We start from the raw sequence: 18,143 nt of genomic DNA, 5'->3' as shown, positions 1-18,143 counted from the left end.
GCTTATGTCCACACACTAAATTAACCACATTTGATTGATTCATTTGTTGATTCTCAATTTCCAGAGATTAACAGGAAAGTCCCACAGAGAATTGCCTCAGTGAGAACTTTATGAATATGAATAAAGTGATTAAACGCCATATTGAACCCACACTGTGCGATACACCAAATATCTTGAAGTGTCTGTGTGGTGTACAAATCACATTTTAGTTGGTCTCCCTGCCCCAGAAATAGTGATGAGATGGTCTCAGTATATGAGTTGTTTTTTAATTTATTTATCCTGGTGATTTAACCGGCTTGTTTCTGGCCTGACCATTTAATAAACAAAAATGTCTGTGAATTTGTTATATGTAGGAAAAACCCTGGATATATTATTCACACTTTCCTGCATGAGATTAAATTTGATGTGTCATCAAACAGGAAGAGAGGATTAATTTCAATCTAATGAACCCACACAATGCACAGAATTATTTAAAACTACAACAAGTAGGGTTTATATTTTGCTTGTTAGCAGCTAGAAAACAGAGAGCCAGGCAGAATCATTCATTATCCTCCTCTTAATGAAGGATTTGGGCTCACCACCCTACAGGAATATAGTTGTACTTAGTATAGGTCCAATAACTGTTACACTTCTTTAACTGAGTCCTTCTGTTGTCTAGATGAGGACAGTCATAGGTTATTTTTATGTGGTACTACAGTATCTCAAAGGGAATTACCAATTTCATGCTGAAATTTGCTTCCACTGAATCTGCTGCTTTTTTTTGTTTAAGTTGAAAACGCTTTAAAAGAAATTTAAAGAAAAGTTATCCTCCTGTAAGCTCTACTTTGGTATCTCAGTTGAATTGACTATTTAATTTAAAGAACTGTAGGCGTATCTATCTTTCAAAGATGGTGTGGTCTCCTGTGTTGACTGTTATATTGGTGCAGCTAAAAACCTGGAGCGTTTGTGTTTGTTTGCACACTGTTTTGCTATTCCACGATTGTGTGTGGAGTGGCTTGCAGTGCAGCGGCAGCACTTCGTCTTGTCTTTGTCGGTGCTGTTCCCAGCCAGCAGGTTGCTTTTCCAGTCTTTATCTGTTTTATTCTGCTCTCTAAGCCATGAGCATATTAAAGATGGCTCTGAGCAATGACTGTGTGTATCCACCTCTTAAGGTGATGGAAATTGATGTTTCATCGCCACGGTAAAGGGAGTGGAGCAGTTTCTAGAAAAGTTAACATCTGCTTTCCGTTGTGAGTGCTTCAGGTGTGTGTTTCCGCATGAGCGTGGTTATCCCAGGCTAAATGTCATTCCCCTTCGTTGGCATTTATTCCTTTGGCACTAGGACAAATGGAATTAAGGTCACAGGGCTGTGGAACACCTGTCAAAGGTCACAGGCCTGGTCCAGCCCCTCCACATCTGGTACCCTGTAGGTCAGATTATCTAAAGCCAGTGCCTGTTTCCAACATTGATTAATTTCAGATTGAAAAAAACCTCCTAAAATCACTTTATTAATACAGAAAACTGCATTTATCAAGGCTAAAATCTGTCCTTGTTCAAATGTATTGGCAAATTTTAAATATTATAAGGATCTTAAAGTTTGTGGGGCTATGTTTTATTTTTTTTCAAGCCAGCAATTAATATCAGCTATAACAGCAGTTATATATATAGATATAAATGGTAAATGGTAAATGGCCTGTATTTGTATAGCGCTTTTACTAGTCCCGCCTAGGGACCCCAAAGCGCTTTTACACGTCCAGTCATCCACCCATTCACTCTCACATTCACACACTGGTGGAGGCAAGCTACAGTTGTAGCCACAGCTGCCCTGGGGCAGACTGACAGAAGTGAGGCTGCCATATCGCGCCATCGGCCCTTCTGGCCAACACCAGTAGGCGGTAGGTGAAGTGTCTTGCCCAAGGACACAACGACCGAGACTGTCCGAGCCGGGGCTCGAACTGGCAACCTTCCGATTACAAGGCGAACTCCCAACTCTTGAGCCACGATCGTCCATACGATATATATAATATATATATATATATATATGTGTATATAATATACACATATATGTATATATTTCAAAAACAAATTGCAGATCCAGTTTTATAAAATATATTATATTAATATTATAATATATAAATTATAACTTAAATGAAATATGAGCCAGTGTTGATACACGGCATGCTCTGGAAAAACAAAAACAGGTGCAGAAATATGTTAAATGAAGTCTGCAGTGTTTCATTTATTTTCTGTTATTGAAATGATATAAAACTAGCCTGCCTGCTTCTCTTCAGCAGGTAATTCCAGAGTTGATGATCCCTGAAATTCTGTAATTAAACATGATTACATAGATTCAGGGCTGTCTTTGTTGAATCTATTTCAGAATTGATTGAATAAATTGCAGAAAGAAGTGAAAATGACAGACAGGAAACTGAAAAATTGGCCATATGTTTGCAGTCCGAGTCTGTCTGTGTTATCCGAGAGGGTGAGGGCGGAAAAAATATTGCAAGGCCACCGTTATCTTTTATTGCACAACCTTTAAACTTTAATGAACAACAGTAAACATGCTCAAGGAATAAATGGCACCGTTAAACAAAAAGATATTTGCATTTTAAATATTTAAATACAATAGTCTGTGTCGGGTTTGAGAGTATATGTTAGAGAGCTGACCTGCTGAAAGATTCATTTGAGTACGGTGGTTTCTATATCAAAGGCCCTGTTGTGCTTGCTTTGCTTGTCTCAGTCCACGCTCTGTCCCCATGCCGTCAGAAAGACAAAGATATATGTCACCTTCTGCAGTCTGCCCATTTACTTTTATTTCACACTCGGGCTCCTGCAATATCGTGGAGACGGTCTACAAGTCCTAAAGCCCTCGGAAATGTCTCCCTAGGCTGAAGTGGGAGCACCTTGTCTGGCGTGTTTTTAGTGGAGAGGCAGTTGTTTTGACTGAGTGCTTAAAGAAATTCCCGACATACTTCTGTAAAGGGGGGGGGGGAGGAATGTAAAAGCCTTGATGGCTGTGGATGAGAGTTGCTTGAAACTGGAAGCCAATCGGAGAGCATTGAGATGGAGGATATCAAACAAAACCCGTCAGGTTAATAAGTCCGATGACCTGCTTGTGTTTGAGCACAGACTCTTTTGGCATTCATGGCTCAAACAAGTGTAAAATATAATTTTCTTGTTGCCGTGTAATTCCACGACAGTGCGAAAAACAATTTAAAAATGAGCTTCCTCTCTTCTGTTACGCTAAGTGATGTATGTTCTAAACATCAAATGCTGGCTTTTGGGTTCAAGTAGAGACTGCGTCAGAGTCCCTGGTGTGTTTGTAATGTGTTATGTGCGTGGGTGGGTCTTCCAGCAGTGGAAACAAGATTGAGGAAGACACATAGGAAGAACCCTGTGGGTGACAGATGAATCTTTCAACTTGGAGTCCCAAACACTGAGACAAATCAACTCTACCAACAGGCGAGCAGCAGGAACTGGGGAGTTGTACTATATTTTACCTTGTTCATTACTCACACACAGACACGGCTGCAGCATGTTAAGGCATTTCCTCATAAATTAAAGCTAGTTGTTAAGTTTTACAATTGCTAGTAAATTGAAAGTGCTGGTATAACCAGCAGTAACATGTCCGGGAAGAAGGATTTTCTTGTGTGTTCTCCCTGTGTGTTTACCACAGCTCTAGCCTGCAAGGGGAGCCTGGCTCATCTCTGTGTCTTTCCCCTGGGCTGCTCGAAGCCAGTAGCTGCTACAATACTGTAAACAATACGATTAATAGCCCATGACTCATAAACGGGCTCTAAACAAGCCCTGCAGCGGCCGTCCGTACCCTTTTACGTGTCACCTCCTTGTAATATTTGCCCTCCTCCCTCTCCCCTTATAGTTCTCAGCTTTCTTTTAATACGGCAACATACAGGCAAAACCCCATATGGTAATTGGCTCACCTGAGGAGATGGAGGGTTGTGCAGGAGATCACACTGTGCTCTGAAATGCAGACATTTATTCCCTTTGTAATGTCGGCACTAATAGGCACCTCCATAATGGTAGTATTGTAATAGGGATCCCACTTAGAAAGGAGTAGAGACATGGGTCAAATGTTTGCATTAAAACGTTTGCATGTTCAGATTTTCTTTATCGCTGACATCGATGAAACAGGAGGTTTGTTCACTCTTGCTTCTTTCAGCCTAATCGAGTTGGACTGCTTTGATTGAGAAAACTAGTGCTTGTTATGGTGCACAAATGCATTTCATGGTCATTAGTCCAATGAAAAACAATTTATAACCAAGTTTGTTAAATCAAATTGAGATTTAATCAATGTCTGTATGCTATACACACATCCGCTTTAAATAATTAGACAAATTACATCTTTTAGATCAGTTGCGGAACAAATGATTTAGCACTGATTTTTATATTTATGTTTTATATTTTCTCTCTCTTTTTTTTTATTTTTTAAAAAGGGCATCTAAGGCATTTCTTACATGCACTGCAGTCCTGGCCTTTTCTAGGACTTTCCCACCGATAGAGACGTGTGTTTGAATGCAAAGATCTGAGGCACAGGGGAATTAATCAGTTAGGTCCAGTTAGGTTCATTAACATGCTAGGTCCAGAGAATAGCGCAAATACCTATTCACTCAGGTGAATTTACAGCTAGCGAGGGGTCGTCCCGTGTCCTCAAGCTCAACGCGAGGCACCATCCTCCCCTAAACAAAACACACTAAATTTCCAGAAGAAAGAAAGAATGCTCACTGGAACGATCTCTTGCTGTGTGGTACATGTGAAAAACAATAACTTCTGACAATGTCCTGACCAGATGCCCTTGACATTTTCTGGAGTTCATGTGTGCGGGCAGGAGACGTCCTATGACAGGGAGTTAGGTTTGCGCTTCCTGCTTGTTCTGCACCCACAGCGAGTGAATGTGGGAGCCTGTAGCTGTTTGCTCCTGTTATTTGTGCGTGAAGCTTCTGTCCTCCGAAGCATCTGGCTCTCATCTACCACAGCTAGTCTAACATCACTAACATCAGGCTTAATGAAAAGGAGGCCAAAGAGTCTTGAGTGTGCTTGTGTGTAATGTACATTGTCTAAACGGCTATATTTTGCTCCTTCTTGGGTTTCTTGCAGTCTTGCTGTTGTATTTCTTATTCACAATCTCTTTTGCAGTTCCATTGTACCTCTGCGGATCAGCTTTTTCCCCCCTCTACCTTCCTTTTGCCTGCTCCCACCCACAGTGTAATTGACTGTTAGCATCTAGTGACAGTGAGTTTAGAAAGTGTCTTAGCAAGACAGCCGTACATTCTCACACAGACATGTGAGTGGTGTATTTCTGAAATACTGCACACCGCACTTCTGTCCCCCTGCTATTTTTGAAACAGCCGTTGATAGTCTGGTGAGATTATAAATCCCTGTGGAGGCAGAGAGAGGGGAAACACAGATTCAGGAAAGGGGACCATACAAGAGTTTTGAAGCTGCGATTGGATTCTTTATTAGTCAAATGAGACATGTTTAGCACAGTCACTGAACACTCCAGATGTTGCTGGTGGAGAGAAAGCCATAAGCCATCATCATCAAAAAGTAGCCTGCTGTTATTCCAGTGATTGTTTTGAATGCGTCACAGCAAAAGGAGCTCCGGTAGTCATCAAAGCATAGCTACAGCTGGTTGAAGGGGACCAAATCCATTCAAGAGGTGATTTGGTTCCATTTTACCAGCTTTAGCAAAGCATTGTGGAGTCACTGTGTCAGAGACAAAACGCTTGAACTGTTGAAAATACAGCAATCTTTTTTTATCCAAAAAAGGAAGGAGGGAAACACATGAAGACATTTTAAAAAAAAATTGACACGTGGCTCATCACGGCATCCAAACCTACTTGCCGGGTTTCTTTTTCCTATTTTTTTCCTTTGCCTCTTCACATTCATCCACTCCTGTGTGACAAACAGGTACATTTAGCACCCTCCACCCCATTTACCAGCACACCAATAACACACAGGTACAGTTGATTAAGCTTACCCAACTTTCTCCTTTGCTGCCTCCCAGGCAGTCTATTTATCCTCCTCACTATCTTTTTAAGTTTTATGTTTGCCCCCCTCTCAGAGAGTGAGAAAAATTGTTCCCTGAGAAAAGGATAATAATAATCTGTGGCACTGCACTTGAGTCAAATGTCCTGGAGTCATGAAGCAATTACAGGCTCTGACAGATGGGCCCTGCTGCAAGCACGCTTCTGCTCCGGTCACCGAGACGCCCAACAGACAAATGCAGAGGCATAACTACGTACACACTCTCTCACTCATACTCCTGCAGCAGCACTGAGGGGTGTCAAGTCACAACATTCATTTAAACCAGTCATTTAAGTCACGGGGACTGATTTGCAGTATAAAGAGTACTGTGAACATTGAACAGTGACTGAGGGCAGATTATTTTATGTCATTTTCGGGGCTCCGTGGTGGTACAGTATTGTACAGTTTTGTACCTAAAGTCATTACAGTTCATATAAAAATGATCAAGAGCACCCACATGGAGAAGTATGTTTCTAAACCTATTGTAGTTGTTGCTAATTATGAAATCATTAAGCAATTTCTGCTATCGTAGAGACATAAAACAATCTCCATATTTTAGCCATGCATAGGGGTGTTATAGTTTTTTCTTTAAAATCTTAATAGCTGCAGTGTTTTTTTCTCATTTGTGCTGCAAAGCACTTGACTCGAGCACCCGTGCTGCATTAAAATACAGTCAAGTGACATTTGTTTGGCACTTTTTTTTATATATATTTCATTCCTTCACAGTGCTAACAAATGTCGAAACAGCTGTTATAATTATTGACTTTTCCTGCCGTGGCACAAATTAGGTTCTCAGAGTGGCCGGCGACAGCTGAGGGATATACCGGACTGCTTGTAGACAGGATGGAGGTCAACATAGGGCCAGCTTGATATGGCACACCAGAGGCAGGTCTATTTGTAACATACACATGCACATTCACGCTTGCTCACATACACACACGTAGACACACACTGTCCCTCAGAGTCAGGTGGCCGGGCCGCTCACCTCGTCTAAGGGCCATAACAGGGCAAAAGCACGGGGGGACGACAGGCACTTAGCATTTGATAATGTCAGCATCTGCTGTGTTTGTCACTCAGACAGCAGGTCATTGCTATTGAAGGCATGGGTGAAACATGCAGGCGCGAGCCACACAACCCCACCTGCCTTTGATGTTTTGACAGAAAAGACAGAGAGAATATGATCCACATGGGTATAAATGCAGGGGAAACGGTTTAAAAGCCTGCTTCACTCTGTTTTTCTTAAATTAATAAAGAAGTTGGTTTGTATTTTATTTTCGATTGGGATTGAAATGACCTTTTCTGTTTGCTAGTTTCTCTGTTCCTCAAGGACTTCTTATAAGCTAATTTGATTCCATTTAGCAGATAGTAAACACTGCAATCGACAATTAAACATTGTTCAAATTCTCATGTATTTAAAACGTTGCAGTATTCCTCATACTCGGAGAGACAAAAATTAATCCGAGCAAAACCCAAATAAGGAACGAATTTATAGAATACAAACAGCTGTATGGCTTAAATGCGTATAACAGTAGATAATGTGTTTATTGCACTCCTATCTTCTCTGCTTTGATTTTACTTTTATTCAAAAGAAAGAGAGTAAGTCAGGCCTTCACTTAGCATATTAATGAGTTCATGTGACAACAGCCTATATACTATGGTTGCGTACATACTCCACTGCAGGAGTTTTTATAGAGGGATTTTAAAGGCGTTTATCCTGTCTTTTCAAAGGTCGGCTTCATCCACATTTACTGCAGAAAAGAGAAATCGCTAGCATGAATTTATGTTCTTTAAAGTTAAGCCACTGAACTTGGTTCGATAGTTATTCACTTCCTTTAACACACTTGTTTTTATAATTAATATATCTTTCATGTGCTCCTGTTTTTTTTAATCTGGAGCCAAATTTGGGAGAATTGTGTATATTAAAGTGGGTTAAAGGGTGGTAAATCTGTGCTAAAATTGGTACAAGCCTTATATATGATCCAGACACGGGCTGCAGCGAGGGTCAGAATAGGTGAGAGTGTTAGATATGAATAGCTCTCCATGCAAACGACTCCCCGCCTCCCTCTTTCCCCTCCTCGCTTCGTTTCTCTCACTGCGCTTCTGCCTATGTTCTGTTGCCTTTATTTGTTTGAAACAGTTGACAATTGGAATCAGCTGACAGGCCAGAGTTGACCCTGATCCTGCATTGTCACTTTTTGATGGTCTAATCTGGCTGCCATGCAGCCCAGCAAAGCATTTGGCAAGCATAGCAAACGTGAACAAAGAGCACAGAAATCAGAGAAAGGGAGGGGAGAACGGGGCAGCGGGGTTGATGTGGGGTGGGGATGTCGATAAGGGCACTAGCATAAAGGAAGGGTGGCCATAGTTAAACACACAAGGTTGTCAACTCGGAAGCTATATGTTACAGCAATAGGTTAGAGCCGGGTTGTGACAGCAGCAATAGCGGCCACAGTTCATTCTGCCTTCTCAGCAAGAATTTACCGCTCTTCCGTTTTTTGTTTTTTAAAATTATCATTATTTATTTTTAAACAGCCAGCAACCGTGGCAGGCTGCTGGTTTAATTCACCTTGCTTTCTTTCCCCACTTGAACTGTGCTGCAGCACTGGAAAAGATTATGGTATTAATGGTCCAACAGCTCTAGCATACCACTCGCTGCTCGCTGAAGTTGGTGCTAAGTTGCAGCTGGCTGAATTTCAAGGGCTGTAATGCAGCAAAATCACTCAATAATGAAAGGAAGCTCTGTTCATATGACACTCTCACAAGGCAGCTGCTCATAGCTGGTGTAGGTTGCTGTCAGAGCCTAAAACATGGTTGCAATCATTTTATGCCAAGTAATTGTCAAATGAATTGTTAACGTATCTTGGATGAGAGATTTTTATTGGCCAAGTCAGCCAGTTTGAGAAAGCAGAAACTTCCCTACAGCGAGTATTGCTGCAGTGAGACTGCCCAGAGACAGTATAGCTAATGTATGAGCCTCACCACTTAGATTAATTCACTCTTTTCCTGCCTCACTTTTACCTTTTGTTTGCTGTTTTTCTTTTCACCATCTGACACAAAGCATAAACGTATCCTGTGACAGTGCTGCACATCAGTTTTCCAGAACGAGGGCTCGAACCTCACCAAGAATACATACTTCTTTACATTCCATAGCTATCATATGTTCATATGGGTACATAAAGAAGTATGTGCACCAAGGAGGTAATCTTAGATATGAAATTTTCTCACCTCTTTCCAAGGTCAGGAAGTTAGGAGCAGAACATTTTTCCTCACCGTTCTTTCTCTCCCAAGTATGGTAGTCTGCACTGTAAGGTGACTTTGAGTGTAAATTCAGTTCAACACTCAAGGCTTTCCTTTTGGTTGCCATGTAAGGCTGAACAGCCAGTCCCCCCGCCCCTGAACATAACAGAAGTTTTAGAGTCCATACCATAGTCGACTGTCCCAGTGACCCCTGCTGTCCTCCAGGCAACTGGGAGAAACCAGGAGGCTCAGAGGGAGGAATACAGCTTTTTTTTCCTTTGTTTTTTTTTAAGGCAGTCAAAAGGTGGCCTTTTTCTCTGTCCAGGAAAAATGCTGAGGAGGTAGATTTGAAGTGGTTGGAGGTTTAAAAAAAAAAAAAAAAAAGCAGCAGCAGAGTAGATAAGAGTTTTCTCCTTGGGGGGGAAAAGGAAAAAAAAAAAGTGTTGCAAGGTGCGCTCGCTCTCGTATGACGATCATTTGCTGTGTCCTGGGAGCAGGGGTGCACCTATAAGCTGAGCGGTCCCGCTGACATACTAAACATATCACTTCTCTCCACCCACTAGACCCTCGCTTCCTCTCCTCCACACCATCATTTCGTTCTCTTATTACATCTCCCGCCCCGCTTTTGGTGTCCTTTCCCCCTTTAACCACCTCTCACAGACCGATATGTACCGTCCCCCCTCTCTCTCCTGTCCCTTGTCTCTCTGGTGTCAGCAACGTCCCCAGTGGCTAACTGGAGCGCTTGCTGATGTTTGAAAATCAGGGTGATCCAAGTTGAACAGGAAGCTATTGTGAGCAGGATTTGGGCTTTAGGCACAGAGGCAGGCCATAGGTCACATGAAGGCGCTAATGCCCACTCAGCACTTGTGGATTGGTCCTGGTCCCCCCCCCACCACACACACACACCGTCATTGCCACCTCTCTTTCTCCCTCCCTCTCTCTCTCTCCCTCTCTCTCTCTGTTAATCATTCCCTTTACCACACATAGACTGTTCTTGCGACCCCCTTTCCCTCTGATCAAACCTCACTTGTCTGTGTTTACAGTGGAACCAGTTGTTTTATTGCCGGGTGGACCAGATCAATAACCATTTGCATGGTGGTGAGAATTGTACAGCAAGTCTCTAATGAATCTTTGCCCCGGACCAGCACATTCCACAAGTCGACACTGCCTCCAGCCACACTAAGCTAGCCGGCAGGCTGAATGCTGAGGCAGTGGATGCAACAAAAAATGGATTAGGGGAGACCAGCTTAGGTGTGAATTTGGAGACTAAGGTGGCCAAGGAGGACTGAATAAATGGGAAAAGTGGTGCAATGTTTTTGCAGTTGAAGCGTTCAGAATAGTAATGAGGGTAGGTGTAAGTGGAGGTGACTGTTGTTCTCAGCACGAAGATGGGGTTGGGCAGGTGGATGAGCCTGGTCCTAAAGGTGTGACGTCCTGCTTAGGAAATGTCACAGCTGCCCGAGAGAGAGTGAGAGGGAGTGAAATTCCTTCCTACACAGGGCACGGTGGAGGTTGGGGAGACGTGAACCAGCAAATTAGCCCAGTGGTTGTTGTGTCTGTTCTGGTTTTGGCGATAGCACTGCAGTATTGTGTGCCCTGCATGCCCTACCTAACCTACACCAATCTGCTTCAAAAAGAGAGAGAGAGGGGGAGAGAGAAGAAACTGGGTTACTACCCTAAGTGCTCTGGGTTCAGCCAGTGACACACATCTACTCAGCCAGCCATTGCTGCCCAATATCCCCTCCCACCATTCCCCCTCCTTCCTCCCACATCTGTGTTAATACACTTCTCACAGCTGTGTGCTGTCAATCCGCTTTTCCTCCTGTTCAGAACTCATGACCTGCCCGCTGTTCATTATTCTGATGCTTCGTCATTCCTCTGGTCACAATTCCACTCTTCCGCCACAGCCAGTCAACCTTGGTCTCAAAGAGTGCGACGCATCCTCAAACTTACCTCCTATCAATTAAGAAAGGCAGTGACCACCCCCGCCCTCTGTTTAGTTAACAATTGGTATTAAAAAAGAAAAAACATCAAAAAACAAAAACAGGAACCAAAAAGACAACAAAAGACACTTCAAAAGTCCCAGCAATTTAGTATCCTTTAGTCATGAAGACAAAAAAAAGGATCTTGGAAGGTGTCGGATGCAGAGGGCGAAGTGTGGATAAGGAAACGTCTCCACACCAATGCAGGTCTGAGTTAACGAGTCCGTCATTAGGTAGCGGCAGGGCTGCAACCATGAAGCCTAATGAGCCAAAGAGCTGTGCTGCTGCAGCATGTCCGGCCAGTGCCAGGAACACAAGAGAGGGAGAGAGAGCAAGACAAGGAAGGGAGGGAGGGAGAGAGAAAGAAAAAGATGAGAGAGATAGAGTGGAGAGTGTGGTGGGGGGGAGGAAAAAAAGGGCTAAAATCCATGTGGACCACAGCAACTCCCCAGCCCTGTTTCACCTCTTCCTGCATCCTCTTCCTCTCCGTACTTTTTCTTTTTACAAAGCCTTGATTTTTTTCCTCCCTTTTTCTAATGACAAGAAGAACAAGAGAAGGAGAAGGGGAGGGAAAAAAGCCCAAAGGTGTTCTCTGGTTAAGTTCTGTCCCAGTGCTGCTGCTGCTGCTGCAGAACAGCACAGTCCTCTCCCCCTTTCGACTACGCGTCTCACAGGCAAACCATGCGGTTAATAACTGATTGCATCCGAAGAAGAGAGCGCAAAGAGAGACAGGACGGGGGGAGACATCAAGGCCCGTCAGGGGTAAACTCCGTCCAAAAGCGATGGAAGAGCATATATTACCTGTCAGATCAGTTTCTTATCTGAGCCGCTCCTCCTCTCTTCCCCTTTCCTCTCTTCCTTCTTCCCGTAGTGAAGAGAGCCATAATGACCTAGAGAGCGCTCCAGCTGCTGCAGCCATCGTGTGTGCCGGGTGCACGCCTGACTCGCTGAATCAGCTTCTATGATTGGGGGGAGGAGGAGGGGTGTTGGCGGGGCGGGTTGAGTGCCAGAGTCAGGGAGGGGGGGAGCAGCGGGCATACACACATGCACGCACATTCCCACACAAACACAAGTCATACCTTTAGAGGAGGAAGACGTAGAGCTGACATGAAGAGATGCTATTTGAGAGGAAGAAAAAAAAGGGGAGAAAAGGAGGGGTGGAGTGAAAAAAAAAACTGCAGCACTCTTCTCTCCATCATGTGCATTCTGAGGGGGAAGAGCTGGGAGGATGCCCTGATCGGTGGATGAGGCAGAAAGTGTACCAACCGTACTCCCACCCTGCCTTTTTCTTATTCCATCGACAAAAGCGCAGCCCCAGAGCTTTATTCTGCTCCTAAAATGCGCTTTTATTATTCAGTGGAACTTTACACACAGCAGGTTAGATGAGGGGAGTTTGCTGAATGTTTGAAAGCGGAAATGGGATGGAGGTATTTACAAAAATAAATAAAAAATTGAAAGAAGAAGAAGAGCAGCAGGCTGTGTCTCTGCAGTAGAAGACAGCTGTACTTTTAATAGTTGCTTGTGATCCATGCAAGTTCGATTAGCATTGTCGGAGACGAGAGGTGGAGGATGTTGCAATATCACAGTGTATACATTCCAGTGCATTGCAAGGGTCACCTTTGTGTGGCGAGTGGATCAAATTGAGATGCTGCTGCAGTTAGGAGGAAGAACACACTGGCAGCAAGTTGGGGGCAAGGGGCCAACTGACCAGTGGCTCCACGTCGTGGAGGGCTACGCTAAACGGTTAGCACTTTGTGGGAAGAGAAGCATTCGAAACATGTCTTGGCCCCGTTTTGCCGGGCTGCTCCTGTGTCTTGTCTCACCACCTCCCTGACCATATTTAGTCAAGCAGTGCAAAAAATAGTTCCCGCTCCACTCCACTCCACTCTTCTCTCCTCTCCACTCTCTCCATATCCCCCCCTCAGCAACTGTTGGCTGCAGGCTCCGGGAAGCCTCCCCTCCAGCTCCCAGCCTATCGATTCCGCGGGCCTGAAGGGAGAGAGAGGTGCGTTAGTCTAGCTAGCCCCTGCTACCATTTGCTGCACTATTTTTAGTAGCTCCAAATAAAGTGGTCTCCCGTGCTTCCACTTTTGTATTCTTGAAACCTTCCCCTTCCCCTGCTTTACATCCTTACCACCACCGCCTCCTCTGATACCACCCCCTCACTTCCCTGTGTCCTTTTGACCCACCCACACTCTTTATCATTTTTTTTCTTTTTTTAAATAGATGACTATGGTTGAGCTTCTGTCTTCTCACCGCTATACTTAGAATAACTGCAAAATTTGGAGGAGTAAGGCTGACTGTGTAGCGCAGAGATTAGACAACAGGAAATATCGTTGTTTATCTATTTATATATTTATATGTAACATTCCTGGCAGTGCAGGAAGACAAGTGGAACCCTTACCTCTGAGGCTCTGAAAAGTTTGTGCTGCTTTCTTTCTTTCTTTCTTTCTTTCTTTTTTTTGAGCTCTCATTAATTTTCAAGTGTCTTTTTCAAGCTTTCCCGAGGCGCGACCACAGAAGAATCTATTTAATTAGTTGGTCTCATCATGGTGCACATCTATACTGTACGAAAGCACCGTCCTCAGTGCCCTCGCTCTTTTTACTCTCTGTTCTTCTCTGTTTTAAACTTCCAGATTCTAGCCTCCCACTGGTACCTCCACGAGTCCTATTACTCTCCTCACCTGCATTTTAACAGCAAAAAACCGAATATTAAGAAAGCTAATGTTTTTGCATTTCATTGTCTTCTCATGAGGTGGAAAAATTTCATGCAGTTTGCTAGTCCTTTATTTAATAAGCTTTTTAAGAAGCTCAGTCCCTTAGTTACATCTCAGACCTTTTTCATTGTGGAGATAATTCTGCATAGATTTAAGTGTTTAGTGTAAGTAATGTATTGGCACTGCAAATGATAGCTTTTCAATTAAAAGAAATGACCATTTTACTGGCTAAAATGGATTTCAAGCTCAGAACTTGACCATACACGGCCAATCAAGGCTGGAAATTGCAGCTAGATAAATGACTGTCCCACAGTCTCTCTGTTTGCAAACCACTTCAAATTGAATAAATGGTAATTTCAGCCTTTTTATGTACTCTGTTTAAATTTACACACAGTTAATGCACTTACCGTTCATGCACGTCTGGGCTTGTGTTTTTATTCTCTCCCCTAAGTTGGTTAAGGTTTTTGTGGCTTCTAACAAACTCCGCTGAGGATGCCCTTGTGTGTTATGTGTATCCCCCTCCTTTGGGTCTCCTCTCTGCCTGTTCCAGCTACCCAACCCACCAGTTTAATCTCAATTACATCCCGACATCCCTCCTGCCCCAAAACTCTGCGGCATGGCTTATATCTTCCCTCCATGATAAATAGCACAGGGCTGAATGTTTAGCTGAGCAGTTAATCGATCAATAAGAAAAGGGTCTACTAATGGATGTGCTTTGTTTCACTGGATGAAGGGGTGGGTGCGCTTGTTCTCTTCATGATTACCGGTTAGGACATATCTCCACTTTAAAAAAAAACTTGTAGAATACTACAAAAAATAGTAGTAACATGTGTTGAACAAATGCAACACTTGATTACATCTGATAAGACATTTGCACAAAGAATAAGTAAAATATTTTAATGTTTTTCTGTATTTCCTCTATAAATTAATCTTTTTAAATAGTACAAAAATAAAGGTGTAAACTTTATATTTTTTATATTTTATATTTTTTTCTTCCTTTAAAAAAAGTGATATTAAAGTACAACAATGATGTTAGGTCAAGTATATTGTCATAGCGCAGTACTGGTAAAAACACAAGGCCTCATGAAAGCCTCAGTTCACTTCAGTTCACTACAGCAGTCATCGGAAAACCCTTTAAACTATGAAGTAAAGAACCTAAAATATTAGAGAGAACCTCAGTAATCAATTGGTTGTCTATGAGCAAGTACTTGGCGTTTGTGGGAACGAAGAACTTGCTTTTAATAGGAAGAGATATTTGACAGAACCAGGCTAAGCCATCTGCAGAGACCGCTTGAGGGTGAAGAGAAAGAGAAGAGAAAATAGGCGAGCATGGAAAAGTATGAAAAGGCCCCCAGCTGCCTGAGCCTGTAGCAGCATAACTAAGGGGTAGTTGAGGGCCATGGTGGGATGATGATTTAGCACAACTGGCAAAGTATGACCTGCAGTTAACCCGTTAATTCCTAGTCTGTCACATTTAATACATGAGTATTTGCCAGTTTTTGAGACTTCTGCATCATCAGTGTGATATGCCCTACTCTCCCAAAAGAAAACTCTAAATAAATTGTAAAATATATTTTCAAGCAATAAATTGCAAAAACAAAAAAAGTCTGCATGTAGCAAATATGATACAAATTAAAACTCATATATGCAAATTCTTATTTATTTTTTTTAATTGTCAGTTCAATAAACACTCCATTTTCAATTTTCTGGCAATTTTATTATAGTTCAGATTTCAAAGGGTTGAGAATTTTTGACTGGACTTTTATGTTGACATTATTCTACATTCTTGCTTGTTAGGTGAGATGCAATGCAAAAACAAAATAATCAATGTCCCATTCTTTTAATCGCCTTTGACGACTGTCAGGCAAACATTTTTCTTTTAAATTCAATATTAGCGTCACTAGAGGGAATCAGTTATTTTCCTGAAGAGGAAGTTGCAGTGATCTGTTGTCATTTTGAATTTGTGTATTTATTTCTCAGCCCTGTAACATACTGGCAACCTGTCCAGGGTATATCCTGCCTTTTGCCCCATGACAGCTGGGATAGGCACCAGTACTTCATGACCCCTGGATAAGCAGAAGAAAATTGTGGATGGATGGATGCTTCTTTCCAGTTGGTGTTAGGAAGAGCTTTTGCACCTAGTGGGATTCCAGCTTCACAGGGTAGATCACAAAGCGTTTGTAATGTACTGTTAGGAAGAGGGGATTCGCAAGTTTCGCATGGTTGCTGGTTGTTTAGCATTCCTTTACAATGAGGGGGTTTGTAAAAGTCCCCACCCCACCACATAGCAACAGCATTGATTGCACTGACTCCAGACATGCTTGCAAAACTGCTGTGTGTACAATTGTAGGTTTTGTATTTAAAACTTTATATTCAGCAGTGTATTCCAAAATTTACTGCAAGCATCTGTGACCATTACTTACAAGAAAAATAGCCTTTTGCAGTAGGACGAGTCTTTTTCACATGGTTGTGGAATAAATGTCTCTTAATAAGCGTTATGTATTTTAGGTTTGTTCTTATGATGGTCAGTCCCTACGAGAGCTCATTTATCAGTTTACCTAAGTGAGAGGCAGATTTCCTCTTGGATTGGGAAGTTTTGCACTGGGAATTCTGGTTTGTTTTGATGGTGTAACATCTGCTTTTTCGCTGAGCTTCAAGCTGGTCTGGAAGTTTTTGTTCAGTCTTTCAGTATATCTTAATTTCACCTTTCTGTGTACCTTCCCACCAGAGAACATCATATAGGGATTAAAGGTGCTTTTAATAAGTTCAGTTTGTGCTTTTTAAGTACATCTTCATGCTCATTTCCCATGAGCCTGGGCCTTCCCTGTGGTTATGTCTATATTAAGCTGTCCAAATACAGGATGATTTGCATCCACATTAGTGTTTCACGGAGGCATAAACCTCCGTGAAAGTGACAGCGACAGCCGTGTCCAGAGGAATTACGTTTTTGGGTTGTCCATTCGTCTCTTTCTCAGGTATGCAAAAAATCTTTGCCAATTTTATACAAAGTTGGCTTTGGCTTCACTTGTCCTGTAAATCCTCCCTCTCCCTCACCTCTACCCTAATTCCCTAATTGTCCTGCGTTTATTGTTCTCATTTGGTACTATTGCCCCCCAAAAAAGGTCACGCTACAACGACCATAGGACACGCAGCGGCATCATAACAGAAAACATTGACGGTATCTTTTGAAATTTGGAAAAAATTTGGCTGGGAAATAACCTGAGAGAACATTTTGGAGGAGATTCAAGACTTTCTTCATCAGTCCACTCTGGCACTCATCCCCTGATCGTTACTGGACTTATTTTAAGTCATTACTATGTGAAGGTTCTGTTTAGCGTATCCACACTGTTACACTGCACTGGCCCTTTTCAGATTTACACCCTCTGGGGATGTCTTTGTGAAAGCTCAGTTTTCAGGTGGATAAAAATACTGATTTAGTTTCGTGAAAGCGGTTAAACAGAGTAAAGATGTTTACCATTTTAACCATCTTAATTTCGACGTACTTCACCATCAGCACCTCTCTTCTCCCTCCTCCCACAGCTCCCCGCTTTTGTATCCTGTCCCCCCACACCCGCCTGCCTCTTTTTCCCTTTACACAGTGCATCATTTGAAGAGGTGAGGCTGTTGAGCGCTTGGAGGAATAAAAGTGATTTATGAATAGGGCCAACCTACCTGGGTGCTGGAGGGGGAAGCCAGTGGCAGTCAGCTTCTCTGATCCAGTAGCCCATTGTTCCCTTCAGCCTCACTGCAGGGGAAGTTCCTCTGCCTCTCTGATCTTTTACCGTGGCTTACTGGTGCCACATTTTTTTTTTTACCAATAAGTGACTCACAAACTCCACAGATACCTTCGCACAAATGCCTGTGATCCACGGCCATTTTCTCATCCTCAATTTATAGCTTATGATCTTCTTTTTTTTTCTCTAGAAGGAAGGATGCAAACACCCATGCACTCTGCATAGGTTTTATTGCTGTGCTTGCCCTAACCTAACAACAATTTGACTTTCTGATTTTAAAGATTGTTTTTATCCTGACTCAAGAGAGCTTCTATGGACACAAAGATGATTTAGCGTTTGAGAACAGTGTGAAAACTTTGTCACAAACCTTTCAGACTGTCATGAACGTCATATAATTTGGTCAAAATTAGTGATCTTCCTCAGACACAGTGACGCATCTGTTAGTCTTT

At 42.6% G+C, this 18,143-nt stretch overlaps 1 protein-coding gene and 1 long non-coding RNA gene across 7 annotated transcripts in view; one reads left to right on the top strand and one right to left on the bottom strand.

Annotated features, from left to right (window-relative positions):
- Positions 1-18,143, bottom strand: part of LOC146497598 (uncharacterized) — a 137,831-nt gene that overhangs the window by 14,136 nt on the left and 105,552 nt on the right. The window lies entirely within an intron of this gene.
- The window catches only part of mib1 (MIB E3 ubiquitin protein ligase 1), a 64,426-nt gene that overhangs the window by 17,425 nt on the left and 28,858 nt on the right, over positions 1-18,143 (top strand). The window lies entirely within an intron of this gene.

Source organism: Neolamprologus multifasciatus, chromosome 18 (genome assembly GCF_963576455.1).
Source record: "Neolamprologus multifasciatus chromosome 18, fNeoMul1.2, whole genome shotgun sequence".
NCBI classification, from domain to species: Eukaryota; Metazoa; Chordata; class Actinopteri; order Cichliformes; family Cichlidae; genus Neolamprologus; species Neolamprologus multifasciatus.
The sequence above is the reverse complement of the archived record's forward strand: the minus strand, read 5'-3'. Positions and strand labels throughout refer to the sequence as shown.